Here is a 23,671-nt window from a genome sequence, read left to right as displayed (position 1 = left end):
CCCTCAACCCGTTCTCAACGCACAAGGGTGGTGAGGACTTTTGTTTCACCATGCATATTGATAGATTGTGTGAAATCTCCACAGTAGGTAGATTTTAAAATCTACCTAAAAAGCTAATTACAACCAAGAAAGTACTTATGAGAATCATTGGCAAGAGGGTGTAATAAAAAGGGGTTGGAATATGAAATAAGTTGAGAATTACTAATCTATACTGAAATATTCTGTACCCAGCACAGTGTTATTAATCAGGATAACATAAATGAAAAGGTCGGTTGCTAGTAAAGAGCAAAAAGTCCTAAGAAATAAGTTATTACATGATTTTGAAACATGTTAAAAATCGTGTTTTAAAATGTTCAAAATGTTTAAGACTTTTTTTTCGCCTGTGTTTTAAAACATGTTTAAAACGTTTTGAACATCTTTTCTTTATGTTTTAAACACATGTTTTGTTCTTTTTTTTAAAAAAATAAAACTATTTTTTCCAACCCTTGTCTGGTGCCTAAGTAATATAAAACAAAACCATGTACCAAATTGGTCGCCAGGTTGGAATTTTCGATCGCCAGATCGCCAATGATGACTGAATATTTCAGTTTGGCGATAGACATTTGCATAAATTATATCTTTAAAAAAAAGAAAGAAAAGAAAAAGAAAAAAAACTATATGATCTTGTTGCTGGATTCAGACTTGAGGTTTCGTGGCGTGCCTGTAATATGTGTATATAGCAAATCAATATATAGAAGTCATTACATATGCCGGCATGAAAAGGTAAGAAATGTGGCGTTTGAAGCGAATAACTGACAATGTACAGGGCCAAATGAACACATTCTCACAGTTCTTTTGTTGTTGTAAAGGCGAACCTGTCCTTTGCCCTGTCGCTTTGTAAAGTATAGCGATCTTTATTCTTTGGACAATGGGCTATCTGCGCACCATATTTCGATTATATTCAGCCAGTAGTTACGGAGAAATAAAATAGAACATACAAGGCAAGCCGAGCCGAGCCTATCGCCGGCCGAGCTCGGCCATCACATGTAGTGATCTTTATTCCTTAGATGATTGGGTATTTTCGCATCGAGTTTGGTTTAAATTTAACTGATAGTTACCGAGGAATAAAGTACTACATACACACACACACATAATTACAGTACATCTGGAGTAAAAGTACAACATCCGGTCAGCTTACGCCAGGAACTAAAAAGAAAAGTCCTAACATCAGGATCACAAATAGAACATAAGTTACTATATGTAAGCGGAATCCACTTTCAACATCGCAATATTAATGGGGAGGGGGCCTTGAGCCGGGTGATCCTCCCTGACTACGCCACTGTCAGACATGACCTACAGCTTAAGGAGGTGTCTACCCATCATCAGAGGCTTCAGAATCTCCATAAGGTAGCATGTAAAATTTAATTCGTAAATATCTTACAAAATACTTCACTTAGAAACTTGCAATTTTCTATACGAATACCAAAGAGCAATACAAAGGAGATGGTTATCTCAATTTTAAACTTAATGACTTAGATTAATTGTAATAATTACTTCCGTAATGAGGTAATCACTACTGCAGGTAAAGGATCAAAAAACCACTTTCATACTTCACAAATTACTACAGGTGACATTCTTTGAAGAACACATGCTGGGAAGGGATGCATTGTGGCAATTTGAACAGAGAAACTCATGTCTATCACCTCCATTTTCATAATCATGTACGCCTTGAGCAGTTTCCCTTTCCACTCCCCGCCCCAGACGGCAACTACCTGAATTTGCCTTTTCGATGGAAACTGGAGTGACTCAAGTGTCAACAAAATACTTGGTAGAACAAAGATCTTTGAAACCTCAGTATAGAAAATAATGTTTCCGATTGCTTTTCTACATCTTTTGTTTCTTGAAACGCAAGGATTCTTCTTCCAAGCAGTAGCTTTCACCTCTCTGCCACTCAAAACTATACAACCAAGAGAAGTATGATTTTTAGTTAGCTATGTTTTTTTTTTTTTTTTCCTGGAAGGATAGGTTTCATTTCATTTTATATTATTTATCATAGAAAACAGACAGTGCGACGTTTCTGTGGTTAGAACGGATTAATTGTATGCAGGGGTGGCAAAAGCCAAGTTTTCCTTGTTTAGTTTTTGAATAACTAGAATTTGGTTTATCTACTCCTTTATATATTTACCACCCGTGTGTGTACGTGTGTAAAAAAAAAAAAAAAAAAAAAGTAAAAGAAAAACTAAAGAGCTGTTTGATGTATCATCACCAAATTTGGTCAAAATATAGTCAAGAGTAATGAATTTTATTTGTCATTAAAACCACCTACCCAAACCGGAAGTGATTTAAATAAACCATTTCTGGTTTGACCTTTGATCACCATAGATCGAAAACGGTAATATGTAGTGAGGTCCGGTTTTCTGCTTCGTAAGAACATATTTAATATCTATTATTAACTCTACTAAAACCTACAATGATTCAAATCAACTATAATTTCTGCTTTCAATAAATATTGATCTATATATAGCAAAAACGGTAAAAAAATAGATGAAAACGGTTTCTTCCAATCGAGCAGCTCTCAAGCGTCTCAGGTGTACCTTTCATCTCCTCTTGTTATCTTCAATTGAAACCTCGGTTTCAATAGTGATCTCCATAGAACAGGAATGAAGCGGGTTTTTGGTTTTTATTCAGCTTTCTAAAAATAACTACTATATTCGGTCTTTCAAAAGATGTGGAAATCAACTACGTCCGATTTTAACTTTGATGGCTATAGAATAAAAACTGTAATAGATAAGAAGCGGTTTTCTGCAATTAATTAGGCGTCCCAAGAATATATTTCGTCTCTAGTCTAATCTCTCTACTAAAACCGGAAGTGGTAGAAATCTACTACAATTTACAGTTTCAATATTAATTGTGAAAATATCGTACCACAGACACCAAACTCTTTTGCGTGATGTACACGAGGCACTGCTACTTGTTTTTGAACCATTTTCTTTATCTTGTGGATAATCGTGGCCTCTATTTTTTAAATAATAAAATAAGTCAAACTCGAGGTCATATGTAAACTAGTTTTACAAATGATTTATCAGTAGAGCACAAATTATTTACTAGTCTGACCATTCATTACTGTTCAAGATTGAATAAGCCAAACCGAGTAGCGTGTCTGAACAAAGGAGTGAGTTAGGGAAGCTAATACATGAGATTATTTGCATGAATAAAACCTACTTTAGATATGTAATAAGGGATAAGAAATCTTAAACATCTGAGAGATTATTTGGTTCACACAGTTACAGTTAAGAAATTGATAAGAGAATAAGATAGATTGGGCTGGAGCCTAAATTAGGATAAAGCGGAAAGTATAAAACACATTTTTGTAATGAAAGTCTTGATTCTGAGCGAAAACAGCTAGTTGACCTTTGACCTCGAGTTAGACCGGTTTGCGGTCACTTCTTAAGGTTGAGACCGAGATCAGTCGAATTAGCACCCTCAAGTTGCAGTTATTCATTTTGTTTTTTGTTTTTTTTTAAAAAAAAGAAAGGTCCATGGCTACAAAACTTTTACTTTATTTAGATTACATATGGATAGAAATAAGTTTTTTTAGGCCCATTCTTATGTAACAGGGGGTTATGAAGGACGGGACCTACAGTTTAAAGTGGGTTACAAATCATTACTCGGTTTGAATCGGAGAGAAATTGTCCTCTAGCTGGGCTCAAACCTGGGACCCCTGCTTGATTACAAAAGTGACAATTCTACAGACTCATCCACGGAGAACACCTGATAAAGATATATTGTACTGATCTTGCATGTACTGTACTTGTGAATATTTTAAGAATCACTTTACAAGAGGAGAAAAAAATGCACAAGTGAAATCAGTACAAAGTACAGAAGATATACTTTATTCCTCCAAGTTAGTTCACAGAGTCAAAAATTTAGCGACCTAATTTAATTTGCATATAAATATAAGAAGTGAATAAAGATATGAATCATTTGAGTTCACTCTGGTTCTGAACCATTTATATTATTTTATTGGTTTCAATCAATTGTTTGTTTAACATACACATACAAATTCTAATTATATGTATTTATTTGAACTTCAATAGGAAAATAATTTTGGATCACACACAGCGAAACAGGGATGGGCACCAGTCGAGCTAAAACTCGACTCGATTCGAAACTCGAGTCAAGTTTAGAGTCGAGTCAAAGGTAATTTTCTCGAATGGAGTTCCGAGCCGAGTCACTGTTTTCGACGTCGAGTTTCGAGTGAGTCGAGTTTGATAAATGGCTCGCTCGTTCAGCTCGTTTTAACTCGTTTTGAAATCATGGTCTGATTAGACTGGAAAGCGAAAGCCATGAGAAATATAAGCAGTAGTGTGGAATACTTTTAGTGTTGCTCAGGACAAGGAACACTACTCGCATCTCGTCTCGTCTCGATAACGAGACGACAATATTTTTTTATAACGAGAGAGCCTCAAGTGTCATGAGCACCAATATAAGTATATACTGTAGCTCTTACTATCAAACCTGAGATCTGCACGGTCGAATTTTTGAGCTCAAGCAGAAGCCCAACCCGAGTGGTGATGTCAATCGGCTCAACACTCAGTTCAACTGAGCGAACAACTCGAGCCGGCTTGGTTCAGATGAGCCATCGGCTCGGCTCAATTGAGCCAATGGCTTCAGCCATCTCAGTTGAGACGAGCCGTCGACTGTCACAATTGAGCTTTTGGCCCGAGCCTGCTCCGTTGGGATGAGCTACCGACTCGGCTCAGATGAGTCACCAACTCAGCTTAGATGATCCATCGGCTCGAGCCAGCTCCGTTGAAACGAGTTCATCGCCTCGGTTCGACTCGGCTCAACTGAGCCGATTGCTCGAGTTGGCTAGGTTGGGTGAATTGTTGGCTTGGCTCACTTCTCGGTTCGGCTCGATAGTGAATGAGCTATGAACCAAGCCGCTCGAGCCACTGACAACCCTAAACCCGAGCCGAGCAGTTTTGAACATGTTTGACCGGCGCCCTATAACTTTTAACAATTTCGAGCCTGAATACTTGCTTCTCCGGAACTCAAACCCAGATCCTCGTGAACAATGTCCTTGCCTCCTGAAGACTTCTCGGCGACCGAGCTCGGAAGTCAACTAATTTTTAGTATACAGGTACACCCGCCTACTTTCTTGGTTATACATGATATAATAATAATAATAATAATAATAATAATAATAATAATAATAAGTAGTAGTAGTAGTAGTAGTAGTAGTAGTAGTAGTAGTAGTATCATTGACCTATTATCTATGTTGGATACTTAAAAATAGTAATTGAAACTACACACGACTCGACTCGACTCGAAACTCGACCTGAATTCGAGTCGAGTTGGAGGAAATTTTTCGAGCCAAGAACTCGAGTCGAGCTAAAAAATGTCTGCTTCGAGTCGAGTCTCAAAGAAAACTCACTCGTATCCATCCCTACAGAATAGAATGGAATAGATATGAAGTTCGTGACCCGAGGTCTCGCTATGTATGTTGACAGGGTGTTCGAAAACGACATCAAATTACTTAAGGAAATTAATCCTTACACGAGAACATAAAATGAAAGTTACGGGTCACCGTACTAAAAAGATTTTCGCTTAAATTTTTGAGTTAAATCATATTATGTTGCAGTCAAATACAACAAAACTTTAAGGCGTTTTCGGAAAACTCCAAAATATTGCTCGAGTTGTTGCTTTCTTGTACCGTTACGACCAATTTTCTGTGGACAATATATCTGAAATAACGCAACTGTGCACCAAGGTTGGTCTATAGGCTTTTTCATGTTTTCGTCCGAGGATTCACATCCCGAAGTTATTTCCTGACACCATGTGTATATATTATATTTGCTAATTTTCGAGTAACAAGATCTAGAAATGTTCGAGGCCCTAGTTCCACTTATATTTATTACCATAATGAAAACTTTAAAAAATCGTTCACGTAGTCTAAATTATAGTGACATTACTATGTCCGTTCTTCATTAGCTTGGTTGGTTTGGTGGGTTTAGAGTTTAGTGTCCCTTTCTGTACCGATGTTATCAGAGACGTGAGCCTTCAGTGGATCCGAGTCCTTAGTGATCTGTTGATATTTCAAGGCTCTTCCGCCGGGTATCGAACCCGAGATCTGTGATCCAAAGGTGCGCGAGCTAGCCACTAGACAGACGAACGGGAAGGGCTATTGTATTTTTAGAATGTTACCTATGTATGTTTATTCAGGGGAAAGTTGGTTCATCGGGTTCAATCCATCGTTTCAATCTGTTGAATTTAGCATGAAGTAAAGTTGATTTTTTTTATTACATCCAGAAAAATATGTGTTGAATAGCTAATGTTGCCAGAAAGTAGAAGTAACTACCTGTCACGAATTTCAAATCCCAGTTACTAGAGGGAATTTTGTAGTTTGTATCCATGCAAACGTCTCATACAAACTTAGTGCTGCAAAGGAAAGCTAAATTTCAACCATGATCTGCATCAAATTGTTGATCCTCCTCTTTGGAACGTACTAATATGAAATTAGTGGTTAGCAATAATTATCTAACTAGAGTTACTAGTAATGAAGAAATTGGCGTTCTCTACCTGATCTTTGCTTTCGCAGTATACATCATACAGCATGAAATCGCAAGAAGCAAATATTTCAAATTGTCTTGGAAGCAAATATTCTTTCTTTGTGACATTTACAGAAAATCTATCCGCTCTGCAGAAACGAAGGAAAGAAATGGGATGAGGGTGGCACCCCGCGGCGTTCTACCACACCCATTGGAAAAGGACTTAAGAGGGGGAGGGAAATACCTGCCTGTCAGCAGGACATCTGTTCGCGGAGATCACATTGGAACACACAACCTTCAGTATATAGTTCATTACAATGTTACTTTAAAAAGTTCATTACTCTTGATCTACGTCATTAAGCGTGAAATTGAAATAACAATTTCATTTCTATTGCTTTTCTGTATACATATGAAAAAATTTAAGTTGTTACGTACCATATTTCGTTAGATATTCATGAATTACAATTTACATGTTATCTTATGGGAACTGAGAATCCAGTTGCAAAAGGTATAAGATCTCCTTAAGGGGATGTCTTCCCATCACCAGAGGCTTCAGAATCTTCATAAGATAACATGTAAAATTTAATTCATAAATATCTTAGAAAATGCTGCATTTAGGAACTGGTATTTTGTTGCCAAAGAGTAATACAATTCAGATGACTGTCACAATTTTGCACCTAATTACTTGGATTAATAGTAATGCATTCTTCCGTATTGAGTTACTGCAGGTAAAGAGTCAAAAGACCACTTGCAAACCTCATGAATTACTATGGATGACATTCTTTGAAGAACAAATGCTGAGGAGGGATGTATTATGACAATTTGAAAAGTGAAACCCGTGTCTACCCCTCCAGTTTCATAATCATTTATGCCTTGAGCAGTCTCCCTTTCCACTTCCACTTCTCAGTTATTTCCCACAACTTTACGACACAACTATCTGAATGTGCTTTTTCGGCGTAAATTGGTATGATTCACGTGTCAACAAAATACTTCGTAGAACAAAGATAATGATCTTTGAAACCTCAGTATGGAATGTCTTTCCAATTGCTTTTCTACATCTTTTGTTGGTTAAAACGGATGGATTCTCCTTCGAAGCAGTAGCTTTAATCTCTTCCACTCACAAATGTACAACCAAAAAAAGTCTAAAGGTTTCTTATATATTTGCCTATTTCTTTTGTTTTCTGGAAGGATAGATTTCTTTTCATTTTATAATATTTATCACAAAAACGCACACAGTGCGATGTTTCTGTGGTTAGAACGGATTAAGGATGGCAAAAATCAAGTTTTCGTTGTAAGTTTTTTTTTTTTTTTTTAATAACTAGAGTTTGGTTTATCAAAACTCCATTATATATTTACCATATTCGCGTGTGTCAGTGTGTGACAAAAATAAATAAATAAATAAAGTATTTCATGGCATGCTCTAAACATCAGGGTAAACGTCAGGGTAGCAGGCCACAAGCTTTGAACCCAGGGTCTCCCTTTTGGGAAAGAAGAACGCTAGCCACTAGGCTATGCTCGCTAGACATAATAATAATAATAATAATAATAATAATAATAATAATAATAATAATAATAATAATATAGTTTGATTCAATATTGTGAACAAATTGGGGATGTGCCTGGATTAAGAATCAGCAAACAACGGTGAAATATTCCAAAAATAATGCAGATTGATAGCCAATGACGTGGCCATGCATCACACAATTTCCTAGCTATTTTGTGGGCTTTGTTTTAATAATAATAATAATAATAATAATAATAATAATATGATTTTCACAGGCTTGCGCCCACCATTCATGGAACAGTTCTTACATAAATTAATCCTACTCTTGTTGTGGACAGCGAAGAGCGCTATGAAAACAAAGCAAGATGAAGAATGAAAGAGCTTGACTATTTTCCCTCCCCTTTGCTACTTTTGTCTCACTCTGTGCTTCCCCCCTGACCCTGCTATCCCCTTCCACCTGCCTTTTACCTTGTATGTGACTGACTTCCTCCTATGATATTCACAGAAATCGATCTCTTTTTTTCTCCCTGTCTCTACTTCATATTTGCAATAACAACATATGAAAGTGAAATATTCATTCTGCTTCACCACCTGAAGAACGAAATTCAATGTGACCCTCTGAAGAACAATACAATAGATACCATGTCCGAGGAACTCTCCAAAGATCTGATAAGATCTGTAACTGATGAACACAATACCTTTACCAAACCTGTCTGATCAACTATGTTACTCATGTGTGGCAAATAGTCTTTGTAACGAAATAGCTTCTGTTCCACACATTTTCGTTCCATTAGATACCCGCAGAGGAAAGAATCTCATTCAGCTGGTACCAGTTGTTGATTTTCTCCCACCAAGCGTGAAAGGAATACCCGAAACAGATTTGTTCCTTCAATTAGTTACGGTACAATAACGTTACATGCTCGAATAACGTTACGGTGTCGTAACAAAAATTTGTGTTATACCTTGTACCTACCTACATTAAATAACCAATAATTTTGTTACAGAGAACTATTTTCGTTACGTTACAGTTACGTTAAGTTATCCACCCCTGATCGTAAGTGCATTTTGCGACATTAATAGTATGGAATTGTAAAAAATTCTTACAAAATAATGGTTCACCTTAGATTTTTTGATAGCAGAAGAATGAATCAGAAAATACCAAATTTCTTACTATGTTCGTGAGGTCTAACTCTTCTTTTTGTGTGGGCCTGGAAAAACTAGTCTGCTTACTACACTCACAGGACGACTCAAAGTGTTAATTTATTTCTAACTCCAACAAATTCACTACATAGGAACAATAAGCAGGAAAAAATCTCAAAAAATAACCAATAAATTACGTACTTCATGCATATATAATAGGGTTGCCAACTCAGGAAAATTAAAAAACCGGCATCCCCTCAAAATTTCCTATGATATAGGTCTAGGTGTGAAGTATCTCTGTTCTGACCTATCGTGAACAAAAGTCCATAAGTACCTGTATTCTGCATATCTTTACAACATTCACTAATAAACTTAGTAGATACGTTGTTATGAGAAACTGAAATCGGCATTGATCATTTTGATGTATTTACCAGTAACTGTTACTTCTTTAAAATTATCGAAGCAGATCAAGAAATGTATATTAATCGTTACGTGATAATTTTGGATTTGGAAAATGAAATTTATTCTTTAAACCTAAACTACAGGAAATTGCTTTTAGAAGTCCTTTTTCATTCTCAATAAATATAAAATTCCTTACAAGAAAATTTCAAATTTCCCTGATACAGTCCCTATCATCTTTCTAAACAGATGATGGCGAAAGTTGAGTTTCGTATTTACAGATTAAAAGTTACTTAAATCTATACTTCGAACTAGATGAAATTGCTTTGAACTAGATACAAATTTGAAAAAGCTGGTCATAAAGGCGCTGGTAAGAAAGTCTGCTCGGTCACCGGCTTTAATCAAAATAAGAGCAACACTTCCGGGCAGGCCGGTCAAAAACCGGCCAGTTGGCAACCCTAATGTATAAACATTAAAGCCACTCCGTCATCTTGGAATGTTTCTAGAGCATAACCTTTTAGAAAACAGCATATTGCTGTATAGGCAAGTGCAAGTAGAGAACTTGTATCTATCCACTTTCTATTATATGAGTACATTCATCCATGTAGTCATACAATAGAAAGATATTACCATAAAAAATTTTGCACTAAAACAAAAATCACGCATTCCAAAAGTGAAAAAGTAAAAAGATATCGACTATCTTACAAGTAATATACCGCGAATCATACGAAAATCTGAAGTCTTTTGATAGTGACGTGAATGTGCAAACTCGTTAGCATATAGTTGCTGCAGATAGATTACGATCCCTCTCTGCTTGATACGCACATCTTTTATTACTGAGGTACGAAGCCCGCGCTAAACCAGTCAACACAAAATTCCCCATGGAAGGAGTTCGCGGGAAGTCGTGCTTGTAAAAATTTTAAAATTTATCGTTACGACCTAAGGGAAGAAATCTGGTCTAATGTACTAATGCCTCCGTTCAAGTATTGGTACGTAAAGCGAGCTTTCTTCCTTTGGCTTCTAGCGATAAATTTTAAATTTTTAACGATGTGACTTACTTCAAGAGCTGTCAAGGCCATGTAATAATTGTCTGAAAATTGGTGCAAAGAAAAATAGTGTAGAGCCGAGACGTATAGGGCCACCAGGCTGGGCCCGGTACACACCTTCACGCAGTATATAAAGAAAATGCCGAGCTGAATGGAACAAGTTCCACATCCAGAAAATCCGTTAATAATTAATTTTTAGTTTAACGTCCCTTTTCAGCAGCGAGGCTATGTGAGACGTGGACCTACTGATTAACGTGGAATCCGAACCACATAAGCTCCCGCCGGGAATCGAACCCGGGCCAGAAAATCCGTGTAGAAACGAAAACAACCAAAACATTTTGTTTCATCTTAGACGCATACGTACAAAACCAGTTAAATTTCCGGTTAACTAAATGTTTAATGAGCCACCCCCGTCCCGGCCGTAAACATAAACACTTCCGATATCTCTGTGTAAGCATAGCTTGTAATATGTTATTTTGGTTTGAAATTACCGTAACTGTTTTCTTATAATACTACTTCACAATACTGAAAGTTCCCTTTCAATTCTTTGATTTTAACGCATACATATACATGGAATGTCCGTAGTTTTACCTAATAATTTCTCTTTAATATTACATTTTTGGTTAAAAAGAAACTAGGGTGTTGTACTCGCCTACTGTTTCACATCGCAGAGTAAATTGTTATGGTTTAATCAGATTGTACTGTTATTTAAAAATGGAAGTCGACTCACAAACCTGAAATGGTTATAGTAATAAAAGTAATTATGCTGCCCCCAAAGTCAAGGGGAAGAAGGTATTTCTTTAGGAAGAAAAGCCATTAATTCCATTCTACATGCTTAGGATTTTTTACGTGTTGTATTTTCGGAAGGGAGAAAGGAAGGAGAAGTGGTGTGAATGGCGAGCCTAGTGTAAATAGAATAGTATTTCCATGAAACTTGATACTGAGTGAAAATCGAAGCATTAACAGGTTTGAAGCCATTTCTATATAGTAGTATTATATTTGCTTCGGCATGTCGGCTTTGCAGATAGTATTTTTTAAGAAGTGAAAGTAAATTAAGGAAATTAATAGTCAGGGATAGACTGTTTTCAAAATTATTCCAGGAATCTTAATTTTTTGATACCAGAGAACATACAATGAACCAATGCTTCATCCTTGCTATAAGATGGCCCATACGTTACTTACCATTCATGTATCTCACAAAGATTTTTTTTTGTACCCTGCTGTGCATTCTCGCTCATAGTAGTATGTGATGTTTTCTGTGAGATATTTCTTCCGACTTTTCCTTCTACTTTCTTGTGATATATATTTTGAGGAAAGATTCCTTAGCTTTCCTTAAACAGAACTCCACCGCGAAGCTTTAAACTGATTACGGGTTGGTGTGTACTGTCTTGAAAACTACTGAATCTACAATGTGTTCAGTACAAGGTAACCAAAAAAGTATTTGCCGTTCTAGAGCAGTAATAAACAAAGAACAATGCAGCGGTCGGTACGAATCTTTACGTTTCGACGTAATCTCCATTAGCATCTAAGACCTTTTGCCAATTCCACCAGCTGCAGAATACCTTTGTGATAAAACTCTGCTGTCGTGACAGCAAATAAGTTCGTAAGTTGTTTTCTCAGGTCTTTCTCATTTGCGAAGGATCTCCCACGAAGGTGGTTTGGAAGGATCTCCCGCAAGATACAGTGAATATGGTGCATAACACAGGTCTCTCAGCCAAATTGCTGATCGGTATCCCGGATCCTCTTTGCCACATGTGGCTTGGCATTGTCGTTCAGCGACTGCTCAACCATGCGATTTACCAATGCCGGGTCTTGCTCAATGCAGGGTGCACCCTTACAATTGCTGAAAGTAGAGGTCGACATTAAGATCTGACACTTGGTAAGAGCTCGTAATGCACTACATGCCGACAATTCTACCATACAGAGTATAATCTTTTGTGGGTTTAGAGGTATATTCAGGTGTGAGGAAAAATGTTACCAGGCTACAACCAATATCTGGTACGCTTGGGAGTTTTATACAGGACCCAAGTTTCGTCATCAGTGAGCAAGGGATCAAAGATGGGGTTGTTAAGGTGTCGAGTAAGCAAGGGCAAACAGGAAGTCATTCGTTTCTTACTGGCTGCCGAAAATGCGTAGGGAACCCACTAGTTTAACTTTTATGACTTCTCTATTTTATGCGGGTGCAATCTGATTGTTTTCAATGGTAACATGGAACTTTTAGAACATGTCAGACTACTGTGCTCTTCGAGGGTTACTTTCAGGGCCTCGTCATCCAACACACGTCTACAGGAGAATGATAACCTCAATGTTTTTTCCATCCCCATGAACCGAAAGAAAACGTACCCTAAAATCTTGAGTTTGCTTATATAGAGAGAAGTTACCAACAGAGCTTAACTGTCATATTGTCCTGCTGAAAATGGCCTTCTTTCAGAGTGTACATAGCTTATTTTACAGATCGAACCAACATATTTGTTAAAGGATTCTCACGTGATACTATGCACACTTATCAGCGAATAAGAGAACACAACTCTTCTAAAATACATCAGACCAATATGGATGCTCAACTATCTAACAAAAGAGGATATTGTGTTAGGAAACCATTTCTTCATGGGCAACTAAAACAACAGCAGTACAGGTATTGCAACGAGAGCTCCTCCGTGGCTAAGCGGTAGGCATACGCGCCTTTGACGTGGTAGACCCGGGTTCGATTCCTGACGGGAGCTCATGTGGTTTGGATTCCACGTTAATCGTCCATGTCTCATATAGCCCCGCTGCTGAACGGGACGTTAAACCCAAAATCAAATTGGGTCCTATTCTCTTCCTGATATATATAAATGACATGTTAGAATTTATGCATCCAGCAAAATGTATTCTATATGCTGATGACATCAGTATGATAATATCAGGAAAATCAATAGAAGAAGTTGAGAGGAAATCTGACCTTTTTACGGACAAATTAGTAAAATGGTTAACAGCGAATAGGTTAATTATAAATCATGATAAGTCGATTCTCTTACATTTTCATTTTCCAGGAAAACCGCGTATATCACCTAGAATAAAAATATCTTCTCACTTACTCCAATATTCTTGCATAACAAAGCTTTTAGGTGTAATCATAAGTGATGATCTTTCATGGTCTGCTCATATCTCCACTTTAAACAAGAAACTAAGTAGCGTGTGTTTTGCCTTATACAAACTTCAAGGTACTGTATTGAGAGAAGCACTTCTTAGCTTTTACTACGTCAAGTTTAATTCATTAATTAACTTCTGCATAATACACTGGGGATCTGCTGAAAATAGCTTAAGCACTTTCCGATTGCAAAAGAAAGCGATTAGAATAATTTTTGGCTTACCCACAAAATCGACATGTAAAAAGGCTTTCGGAGAAGCAAAAGTTTTAACACTCCCCAGCTTATACATCTATAAATCTATTTTTTTTTACTGTGAAAAACAAGCATCTTTTTATCTTTAACAAAAAAGTTCATAGCCATAATACAAGACAAGGTAGTGACATATTTGTAATGCATCAAAAATATGCTAATATAAGCAAAACCGTGTACATGAATTGTGTCAGATTGTATAATAAACTTCCTCTGTACTTGAAAAATATGACCAATGTTTTCATTCTTGGTAAGACTTTATATAATCTACTCACTGAAAAGTGCTATTATACAAATAAAGAATATTTAAATGACTCATTAACTGAAGAGTTGGTAACAGATACTTACCCGTGAGTACATGCCTGGGGTGGTACAAACAGTTACCTAATTAGATGTAAATTGTCATGTTATTATACATCATGTCATTTATACTTAATATATCCTATTATGTGGTTTTGTATTTTAGAAAGATGCATGATGTATACCTGTGGTACTTGACAATATTGTATGTTTTTTTCTTTCTTTCTGACAACTGTAATACTTACATGAGAATTTCTCATGTTTTGTAAGCTAATGAAACAGGCAAAAAATGAATGAATGAATGAATAAACTCAACTCAAGGTATTGCAACGAGTTGTTGAAGTGATGAAGCTCATTGATAAAGAGGGTTCAGTTACAGAGGAAAAGAAAATGAAACATCTTATAGATTGGAACACACAGTTACAGATCATGGAAACTTTTTTGATATTGTTGTCAAGTTAAGCAAATTTGATCTTCCGCTTAAAAGTTATTTATATAAGGTCATTCAGAAGAGTAAAATAATTTTTGCAGGAGGAAATAAGCAGGCTGGTGGTTACAATTTTCCTTTCAAAAACCGCGATGAATTACGTTTTGGATGCTATGAGCACAATCAGACAAGCACATATCAGGCTGGGATGTTTTCCATTCTATTTGGTCTAGGAATTAATTCGTGCGGGTGGACAAGAGATGGCGCAACGAACTGAGCGTCCCACAGTTCCGTGTATCCACACATGTGTTGCAAACCCCTGTCATCGCGTATCGTTCGTAGTATAGGGCAGTGGATTAAAGCGTCAACAACACCAGTTTGTAGTTAAGTGAACATGGCGCAATTTGTGCCTGATAAAGTGTTTTTGCGGGGTGTCCTGCTGCATTACTTTAACATGCAGAAAAGTGCGACTGAAAGTCATCGTATTTTGGTGGAAGTGTATGGTGACCATGCTCTAGCTGAGCGAACGTGTCAGAAGTGGTTTGCACGGTTTAGAAGTGGTGATTTCGGCTTGGCAGACCAAGAGCGAGCTGGACAGCCAAAAAAATTTCAAGACGAAGAATTGACAGCATTGCTCGAGCAGGATTCCTGTCAAACGCAGGAACAACTTGCAGCAGCATTAGGCGTTGATCAAACAACAGTCTCCAAACTCTTGAAAGCCATGGGAATGATTCAAAAGATGTCACATTGGGTTCCACATGAATTGAAAGACAGAGACGTTGAAAGACGAAAAACCATTTGCGAATTGCTGCTTCAACGACAGAGCAGAAAGGGGTTTCTGCATCGAATTATTACGGGTGATGAGAAGTGGATCCATTACGAGAACCCTAAACGAAAAAAGGCCTGGGTGAAACCAGGTGAACCAGGTCCATCACAGCCAAAACGAGATATTCACTGTGCAAAGGTTATGCTGTGCATATGGTGGGATATGAAAGGTGTGGTGTACTATGAGCTGCTGCAACCGGGTGAAACTATGAATGGAGAACGTTATCGACGACAATTAATGCGTTTGAAGCAAGCTCTGGCCAGAACACGACCAGAATGGGAGAACAGACATGATAAACTTATTGTTCAACATGATAACGCTCGCCCACATGTCGCAAAACCGGTCAAAACCTATTTAGAAAATGTCGGATGGGAAGTTTTACCCCACCCACCGTATTCATTAGACGTTGCTCCTTCGGACTACTACTTGTTCGATTGCATAAACAACGATTTGATTGGACAGCGGTTTACTTTTTCAGAAGATATCGAAACATGGGTCTCTGACTGGATCGCTTCCAAGGATGAGGACTTCTTTCGCCACGGAATCCGTACATTGCCTGACAGATGGGCGAAAGTGGTGGCTAGCGATGGACAATATTTTTCTTAAGGTATTTATGTATTTTGTGTTTGTACTACAGCTTCAATGTGTGCGTACCAACCGCACGAATTAATTCCTAGACCAAATATTAGACATTACTTGTAAGATATAACAGTTTCAGACCAGTGCTCTATTTTTAACGATATGTTATTAAAAAAAGAATTGTTGCCATTGTAAAGTACATATCCACAACAGCTCTGTTATCCTTGCGTTTTACTGATGGAAATTGTGCAGAAAATGCTTTGTACATAGAGTTGATCACAACAATGAAGGAGATTGCTTCTATAGAAAGTATCAAATCAAAAGTTAGATGCAAAGCGGAAGTTCAAAACAATTCTGACAGCACACGTGTTCCGGAGAATATTTGAAGTGACGTCCCGTCTTTGAATCTACTTCCAAACACAGGATGTTGATGTATTGCAGTCACATGGAATGATGAACACTACTCTGTCCCAACCGAAGGAGCAGAAAGACGTTCTTGAATCCATAAAATATGATGCATTAAAGTTTGCAGAACAGGCCAAGATTTGAAGAATTAAAACCGGATTCCTTTGTTTCTACTGACCTGACGACAACTCGATCTCACAGGTGGAAAACGATGTATCCCTATAAACGTGAAGATGTACCTGTTTTTGATCCAATGACCAAGAACTACATCAAAGCATTGAACACAATATTAGATCGGTAATTTCGAGTGTCTTCAAGATTCAAGATGTATAATACTTTATGGGTTCAAAATGAAATGAAATGAAATCTTTAAGTTTTACGTCCTACGGGTATGCCGGTTAGGCTAAAGGAGACGGCGATGATGAAAAATGATGAAATAGTGGAATGAAGAAAGTGGGAGGAAAGGGGAGAACTCCAACGAATCCCACGCACATGGTATTTGACCACTACAAAGTTCACTTGGCACGAGCTGGGATGTTTATGTGTTGATTTGACGTGCTTGGACCCTAGAAACTTCAATCAAGTAACAGAACTTTCAGTCGCAGATTTCCGAAAACTTACAAACATTCTGAAAAAAATCAGTAAAGAAGTTTCCAAAAATTCTATAAAAGAGGAACTATTGGACTTTTAAAGAAGTGAGAATCATTGAAAGTCAATTTTCCTGACGAGTACAACCGAAAAGAAGCGACTGATATTCTGACAGCGCAAGTGATTCAGGATTACAGAAGAACAGATTTCTTCACACAAAATGCGAGTTCAAAACGTGTTGCAAAAATTGACCAACGTGCTGCTTTTTAATTTTTAATTTATACAGTATTACTTATCGAGTTTTGTTATTTGCATACAAATTTATGTTGACTTTGTCCGTAAGCCAAGTCACACTTCAAAGAAATTTTTCAAAACTGAAATATATTAAAAATAGATTAAGAAATGCCATCTCTCAGGAACATATATAAACATTATGTTGATGTCTAATGAAAACGATTTGTTAGAGAATTTTTTGAATGAAAAGCTGATCGACCTTGCAGCATTTAAATGTATTACACTAAGAAATCTACTAATTTCATAATACAATATACGTATTTCTTGAACTTTCTCTAATAGTTTGAACAATTCAGATTGATGTGCTGATAAAAGAATAAAAGGTTTTAGTTGTTGTTACCATTGACTTGTTTTAGAGCAAAATTGCGGACCTTATTTCGTGACATTGTGATGCTAATGCCCATGTTGGAAAAAGCTCTGGCGACCACTAATGAAGTCCATCCAACCCTGGTGTAGAGGAATTGATCAGAGAAACAGTGTAGAGAAAAAATGATAGTGGTACGGCACAGATTTAGGATAGAGGGTGAAATTGATGAAAGAGGAAGATTTATATTTCTTCGTGAAAACACTGTCATAGAAACTTTTACAATCTTTCCGTCGTTTTATTCCAACTTAGGAGATAAGTTACGTGCTTCATCACGAAATCATCCGAAGTGTCATGCAAATAAGTGTTTTATGACACGAATTGCATTCCTGGGCAAAGGAAGGCTTCACCATGACGGATATAACCAAACACAGCATGTGGGAATACCATAGAATCGACAGTGCAAAGAACACCTACAAACCTCTTCTGGGTGGCCATTGAAAGCAAGAGCATATGAACTAGTATAGGAGGAAGCTGGTAGGCCTGCGCGGCGATGCTTGCGTAAAGAAATATAGTGATAAAACACTGCGTTCCTCATGTACATTCCTAACTATACATTCCTAACTACAAACTTACGTGACCGGAAATAGAACCAGCTACTCCATGTGCTGCCACTGAGGTACCGTCCACCTCAATTACGCCGTAGAAAGGATAACCTTTGAATTACATTCTTGAACATAACTTTTGATGTCAAACCTCACAAACATATTCTGATTACCTACGCACTTCAATCTCCTATTTTGAGGTTAAATGGCGTAGATGTAGGTTCGAAAATACAAAATTTACGGTAATATTTTTCATTAAACAACCTTTGCTTTAGTAGACTTAAATGTGATTTATAATTTGTCTGACGAAATTATTACGTTTACTGTAAAAATTATAAATATGTAAGAGTTTCGCCAACTATCCACTTAACTTTATCAGACACTATTAGCTAAACTGTTAACGTTAATAATTTTTACAATAAATGCACTGTTTTGCTCACCGAGTAGTTCAAATCGGATTTTTAAAAAATCCGGAAAAATTAACAGAACTAAAGAAAATTTAAACATCAGCCTAACAAAATTGATAATAAATGTCAACACTGTATAATGTGGAATAAAAGAAAAAAAAATTAATTGTAGACTATATGAAGACTTATATTGAGGTCATATTATGTTAGCTGACAATGGAGCACAATGTGTCAGTTTTTCAAACACACTGTCTTATAAACTGACCTAGAAAGTCTATGTTGCAATAACACAGAGAAATATATAAATGTAGAATGAAAGCGCATGATCTGATGAAGAAAAGGAACCCGTTTGTAAAACAATGTAGAAATTCGGTATTATAAACTAACCAAATATGGTTAAGATTTACATTATGAATGCAGTGTTTTGTGCCTCACACGAGACAATACTATGAATATGCGTTATGCGTGATAGGCCTACTTTTGTTATTAGCAGCGCTTTGGGCGTCGCCTTCAGACTATAGGCTCGTGCTAAAAATTGGAAATTCTTTCGGCGCACGATATTTGTACACACGGTGTATGCAGATACTGCGACCTCTAACTCTTCTGGTACATACCCTTTTACATGCTAAACTAGTAGAGAAAAGAAGTTATTTCGTGTGCGTTTTGTAATTTTATATGTTCCGCGAACATCCGCTGAATGTACCATCAACATTACATTGCTTTTACTGGACATCCGAGGAATGGGTATTTCATGTATAATGTGAAGTGAAACCTAAATAACCGAATGTAACAAAAGGTATAGTTGTAAAAGGTAAGCGAAGTATTTCACAGTGTAGAAAAGATAACTTTTTATGTTGGGAGTTCGTTGTCAATTCTCCGTTTAGTAGTGTGTAGTTTTCGTTAAAGCTGGATGTATGAACCCAACAAAATGTCATTGAAGGCTTTGCTTATAATCATAGTTGGAAAAAATAAAAAGATAAGTAAAACTGGGCGGGAAAGAAATCATACCATTATTCGTAGTGACAAAGTAAGTATTCATTCGTTTCGTTATTCCTACATAATATGGACTTTGCAAAACTCAACAGTGTTAATGCATTAATATAATATAGAGGTATAAGTATTTAGTGTATAAATAAAGCATAAATATACATAAAAATATTTTTGAATAAACAAATATAACAGAGGAAAATGAAATAAAAATAATTATGGGTAAGATATATTAAAACAACAACAAATAATTAGTGAAAGAACGTTTAAAATAGTTTCATGTGGTTGCCATCTGGGACCGCCATTAGTGGAATAATTCTTTTTTACCTTGAGTTCTCCGTAAGTGTTTAGACAACTGCATACAGTCCATGGCTAATCTTTTTTGATATAAATCGTTAGTGTTTTTTAAATATGGAAGTTAGCATCACGCGTTTGTGAATTTCTTAATACGACACCGAACACAATACTGTATAGAGCCCATTGTGTTTTGTCTTGTTTGAGAGTAAGCTGGTGTTGTTTGCACTTCTCTCGAATTGTTCATGGTTCTAAAGGATTGTGATGGTTGGTGATATAATGTTTTTATGCGATGAGAATATGCTGTTTGTACGATTTACTCAGTCATGGGATACAGCTAACACATGATTTTTTTTTTTGTTGTTGTTGTTGTTTCTCGAAAGAAGGTGTTACTATTTTGTGATTTTGATTTATACCTAAGGTGAACGAATTGAAATTACTTCTTTCAATATTCAAGTAGTGGTGTTTAAATTATATGGTAGGTGTAGATAAAAAATGGAATGAAATCTGTGAGTTTTACGTCCCAGGGTTATGCCGGTTAGGCTAAAGGAGACGGTGATTATGAGAAATGAATGAAATGCTGGAATGAAAAAGTGGAAGAACCCCGAGAAAACCCACGCACACGGTGTTTGTCCACCACAAAGTTCATTTGGCGGGAGCAGGGTTTGAACCCAGGACCCAATACACCAGGGGTGAGCCACCGTGGCCCCTTAGGTGTAGATAAATACGCCACGATAAAGGTGTTCGATTTTTAAGGCCTTAATTTTCATGAAGCACAAAGACCAACACATGTGCGTTACAGACTAGCCATTTCTGCGTGTAGAAAAAGATGTTGCAATGATGCCAGTCCCTTCTGTTCTATACCCAAGGAAAAAGAAAAAAGTGTCACAAAGTGGCGTATCTACCAACACGTGCAGATAATTAGGCCAAGTCTAGGATACAGCTGGAAACCTGTAATAAATCTTGCAACTGGTTACATCGTCTTTGTTATATGGACTCAAATATTACTACAGAACATGGCTGAAGCAAAATAAAAAAAATGAATAATCAAAATCCAAGATAAAGATAAAATAATAAAATGTAAAAACGATAAATTCCACAGTTGACATGAAGTTCCAAACTGAAAAGTTTCAGTCCATACGAAGATAAACAAAGTGTCACTGTATAGTGGTTTTAAAAAACTACACCGATATTCCATGAAAAATTTGGGACAAATGAAAACAGTCTTCTGCAGTCAGTTTTGTACAAGTCTTCGCGTATTACGCTGCACCATGCTTGGTATAGATTTAGTAACCATGGAATCAGAAATACTGAAATTACACTTACAAAACAAAGTGTTCGAAAACGGACACGAAATAAGTGTTCCAAAACGGACACATTGCTGTAAACAATAGGCAATGTTCTGACCTAGCACGGTACTAATAACGGATTGATACTTCCATCGAAATACTAAAGTTCTTTGACGGAACTGTCCCGAACCCCGTTGAAAGTCAAAAGAAACAACACTGCACGGCGTCGCGGTCTCAGCGCTGTCTCCTGGAGTATTCGTAAAATCGTATTTGTCCAAGAACGTGACACATATTGGAGCGTACTTTAGCAGATTTTGTTGCAAACGTTCCAGCACTGAACACTTGACATATTTAGCTGCACTAGCGTATATAACTGCAGTTACCTTATTTTTTAAAATAAATGACAAAAGTAAGAAGAGTTACGACTAGTGATAGGCAAATTCCCGGGGAGATATTTCCCAAAATGGGAACATTCCAGGAATTTATATACAAACACAAAGAAAATTGCATTTTATCACCATATTATGATTTCAAAATTAAATTGTTTTATTACTCTTGTCTCCAGACGATTCTTTAAAATGATATTCTAAACGATATTATGTTGCTTTATAAATATTTCATTATATAGAGACAGAGTACGCAAATAAATGCATATTCACTTACAATATGTTTTAGGCGAGTAAATATGTGGGGAAAACATTTGGTACAGGAAATCTACATAATTTTACACCGCTAAGCAGTTACGTCTATATGTAAATGGATTTTCTAAGCTTGAACCTACTGCTTATATTATAAACACATTCAATTTCTTCATGTTATAAACAAATTAGGTCAAGTAACTGCCAGAAAACATATGTCTCACCATTTTATAGACATTTGCGCATACATATTTATGTCCACAATATTAAGGCACTGACTTACCTTTAGAATTTTGCACGTAAGTTTGCCACACAACCTTTTTCCTACCCATTTCACCAAATTTCATGAGTTAATTTCCATGTAAGAAGAGTCGGAGTACATATTCAGAAATTCGAGTCAGAAACAGCGGACAGACCGACGTCTTTTACTAACGGTGGTTCGGATGTATTGATGGTACTCGATCTCTATTTCTACAGAATTTTTACATCACTTTACAAACGGCTTCCATTTCATCATTTGTAAATTAGCACTTTGGTCCTTTCTAGTACAAATAAAAAGGGAACTTTAAAAATCGTGCCTACTACTACTGCTCCTACTACTATTATTTATACTATGGATTTGTATAGAAAACTGAACGCAAATCTTACCAAATACGTTAAACCAGTAAAATACTACTTTTGTACGTGAACAAATATTACCTTTGCACCTTCCAAAATATAATACCATATTCTTAATTTGCACCAGTAAGTCAGGATTCATGCAGAAAAAAGTAACATAACCCCCAAAAAGAAATCGGAATGATTAAGTTCCGAAGTTGGACTTCCGTTGACAGAAAAATTTATAAAAATTGCAAGGAAAATATGAAAATTTTGATCGTTTGTGTGATTGAAATATATAAGAATCTCGAGAAATCTGTTTGTTATATATAAGCGGTTACAAACATGAGAGTATTCGGCGAGCGGAGGGAACTGCCTCGCGCAAGGTAACGGAATAGTTGCATTAGAAAAGAAATGAGCATTTATATTACCACCATGGTAGGTAATACGTTCAAGGGTACCTCTGTTCTAGATCGTAACCTAACCTTTCCCAGACCTCGCATTGTAACAAAAGAAGACTAAAATGGGTTAAGAACGTACAATTTGAAAAATTATAAATTATGATAGGTTTTATTAAGATTTTGGTAGAAAACTATCGGACGTCCAACTTCGGAATAAATGCCCTTTTTTAGCAACAGTTAATCGATCAGCACTAATTTAACGTCATAAGCTCGTTTTTCCTTCAACATTATTCTTCATATTGTTGGTAGGGCCATTTCCACTTCAATTCTGTGTGCAAGTTGGGGTAAATTTTACAATGCTCGCTCCATTTGGGTTCGCTAAAACTCGATGTATTCTAACATAATAAGATATAAACTTAACTAACTCAAGCTAACCTTACACTATTCTATCCTACTTATTCGTAAGCTACTCTACTCTACCCTACCTTACCCTAATGTACCCTTTCAAACCATTCCTTACTTAGCGATACTCATCTGGAGCGTGTATTGTGTGGTTTACCCACAATTTTGAGTAAGTTTCTCATTTTTCTTCATAAATATTTTGTTTTATATTATGAAAGTATGACCACACGCATGCAAAAGAGTAAACGTAAAATAAATATCTGTTCTCTTCAGGTTCGGGTATTTTCCTTCCTTCTCTTCGGAAATTTGGTTTTTGAAAAAAAGAAAAA

At 36.6% G+C, this 23,671-nt stretch overlaps 2 protein-coding genes across 8 annotated transcripts in view; one reads left to right on the top strand and one right to left on the bottom strand.

The window, feature by feature from the left end:
• The window catches only part of LOC145675004 (uncharacterized), a 105,794-nt gene that overhangs the window by 81,968 nt on the left and 155 nt on the right, over positions 1-23,671 (bottom strand). For 2 of the 7 annotated variants that reach the window (XM_081745356.1, XM_081745350.1), the window contains exon 1: positions 23,431-23,666. The exons of 1 other annotated variant lie outside the window; for it this stretch is intronic. The gene's annotated coding sequence lies outside the window, so the exon portion shown is untranslated. 4 more of the 7 variants (XM_081745351.1, XM_081745352.1, XM_081745354.1 and 1 more) reach the window with 4 other exon arrangements.
• Positions 23,408-23,671, top strand: part of LOC145675006 (uncharacterized) — a 36,627-nt gene continuing 36,363 nt past the window's right edge. Inside the window, exon 1 of the mRNA XM_081745365.1 lies at positions 23,408-23,511. The gene's annotated coding sequence lies outside the window, so the exon portion shown is untranslated. The remainder of the gene's footprint in view (positions 23,512-23,671) is intronic.

This window comes from Thermobia domestica, chromosome 18 (assembly GCF_964235325.1).
Source record: "Thermobia domestica chromosome 18, izTheDome1.hap1.1, whole genome shotgun sequence".
NCBI classification, from domain to species: Eukaryota; Metazoa; Arthropoda; class Insecta; order Zygentoma; family Lepismatidae; genus Thermobia; species Thermobia domestica.
Note: the sequence above shows the minus strand (reverse complement) of the source record. Positions and strands in the feature narration are given on the sequence as shown.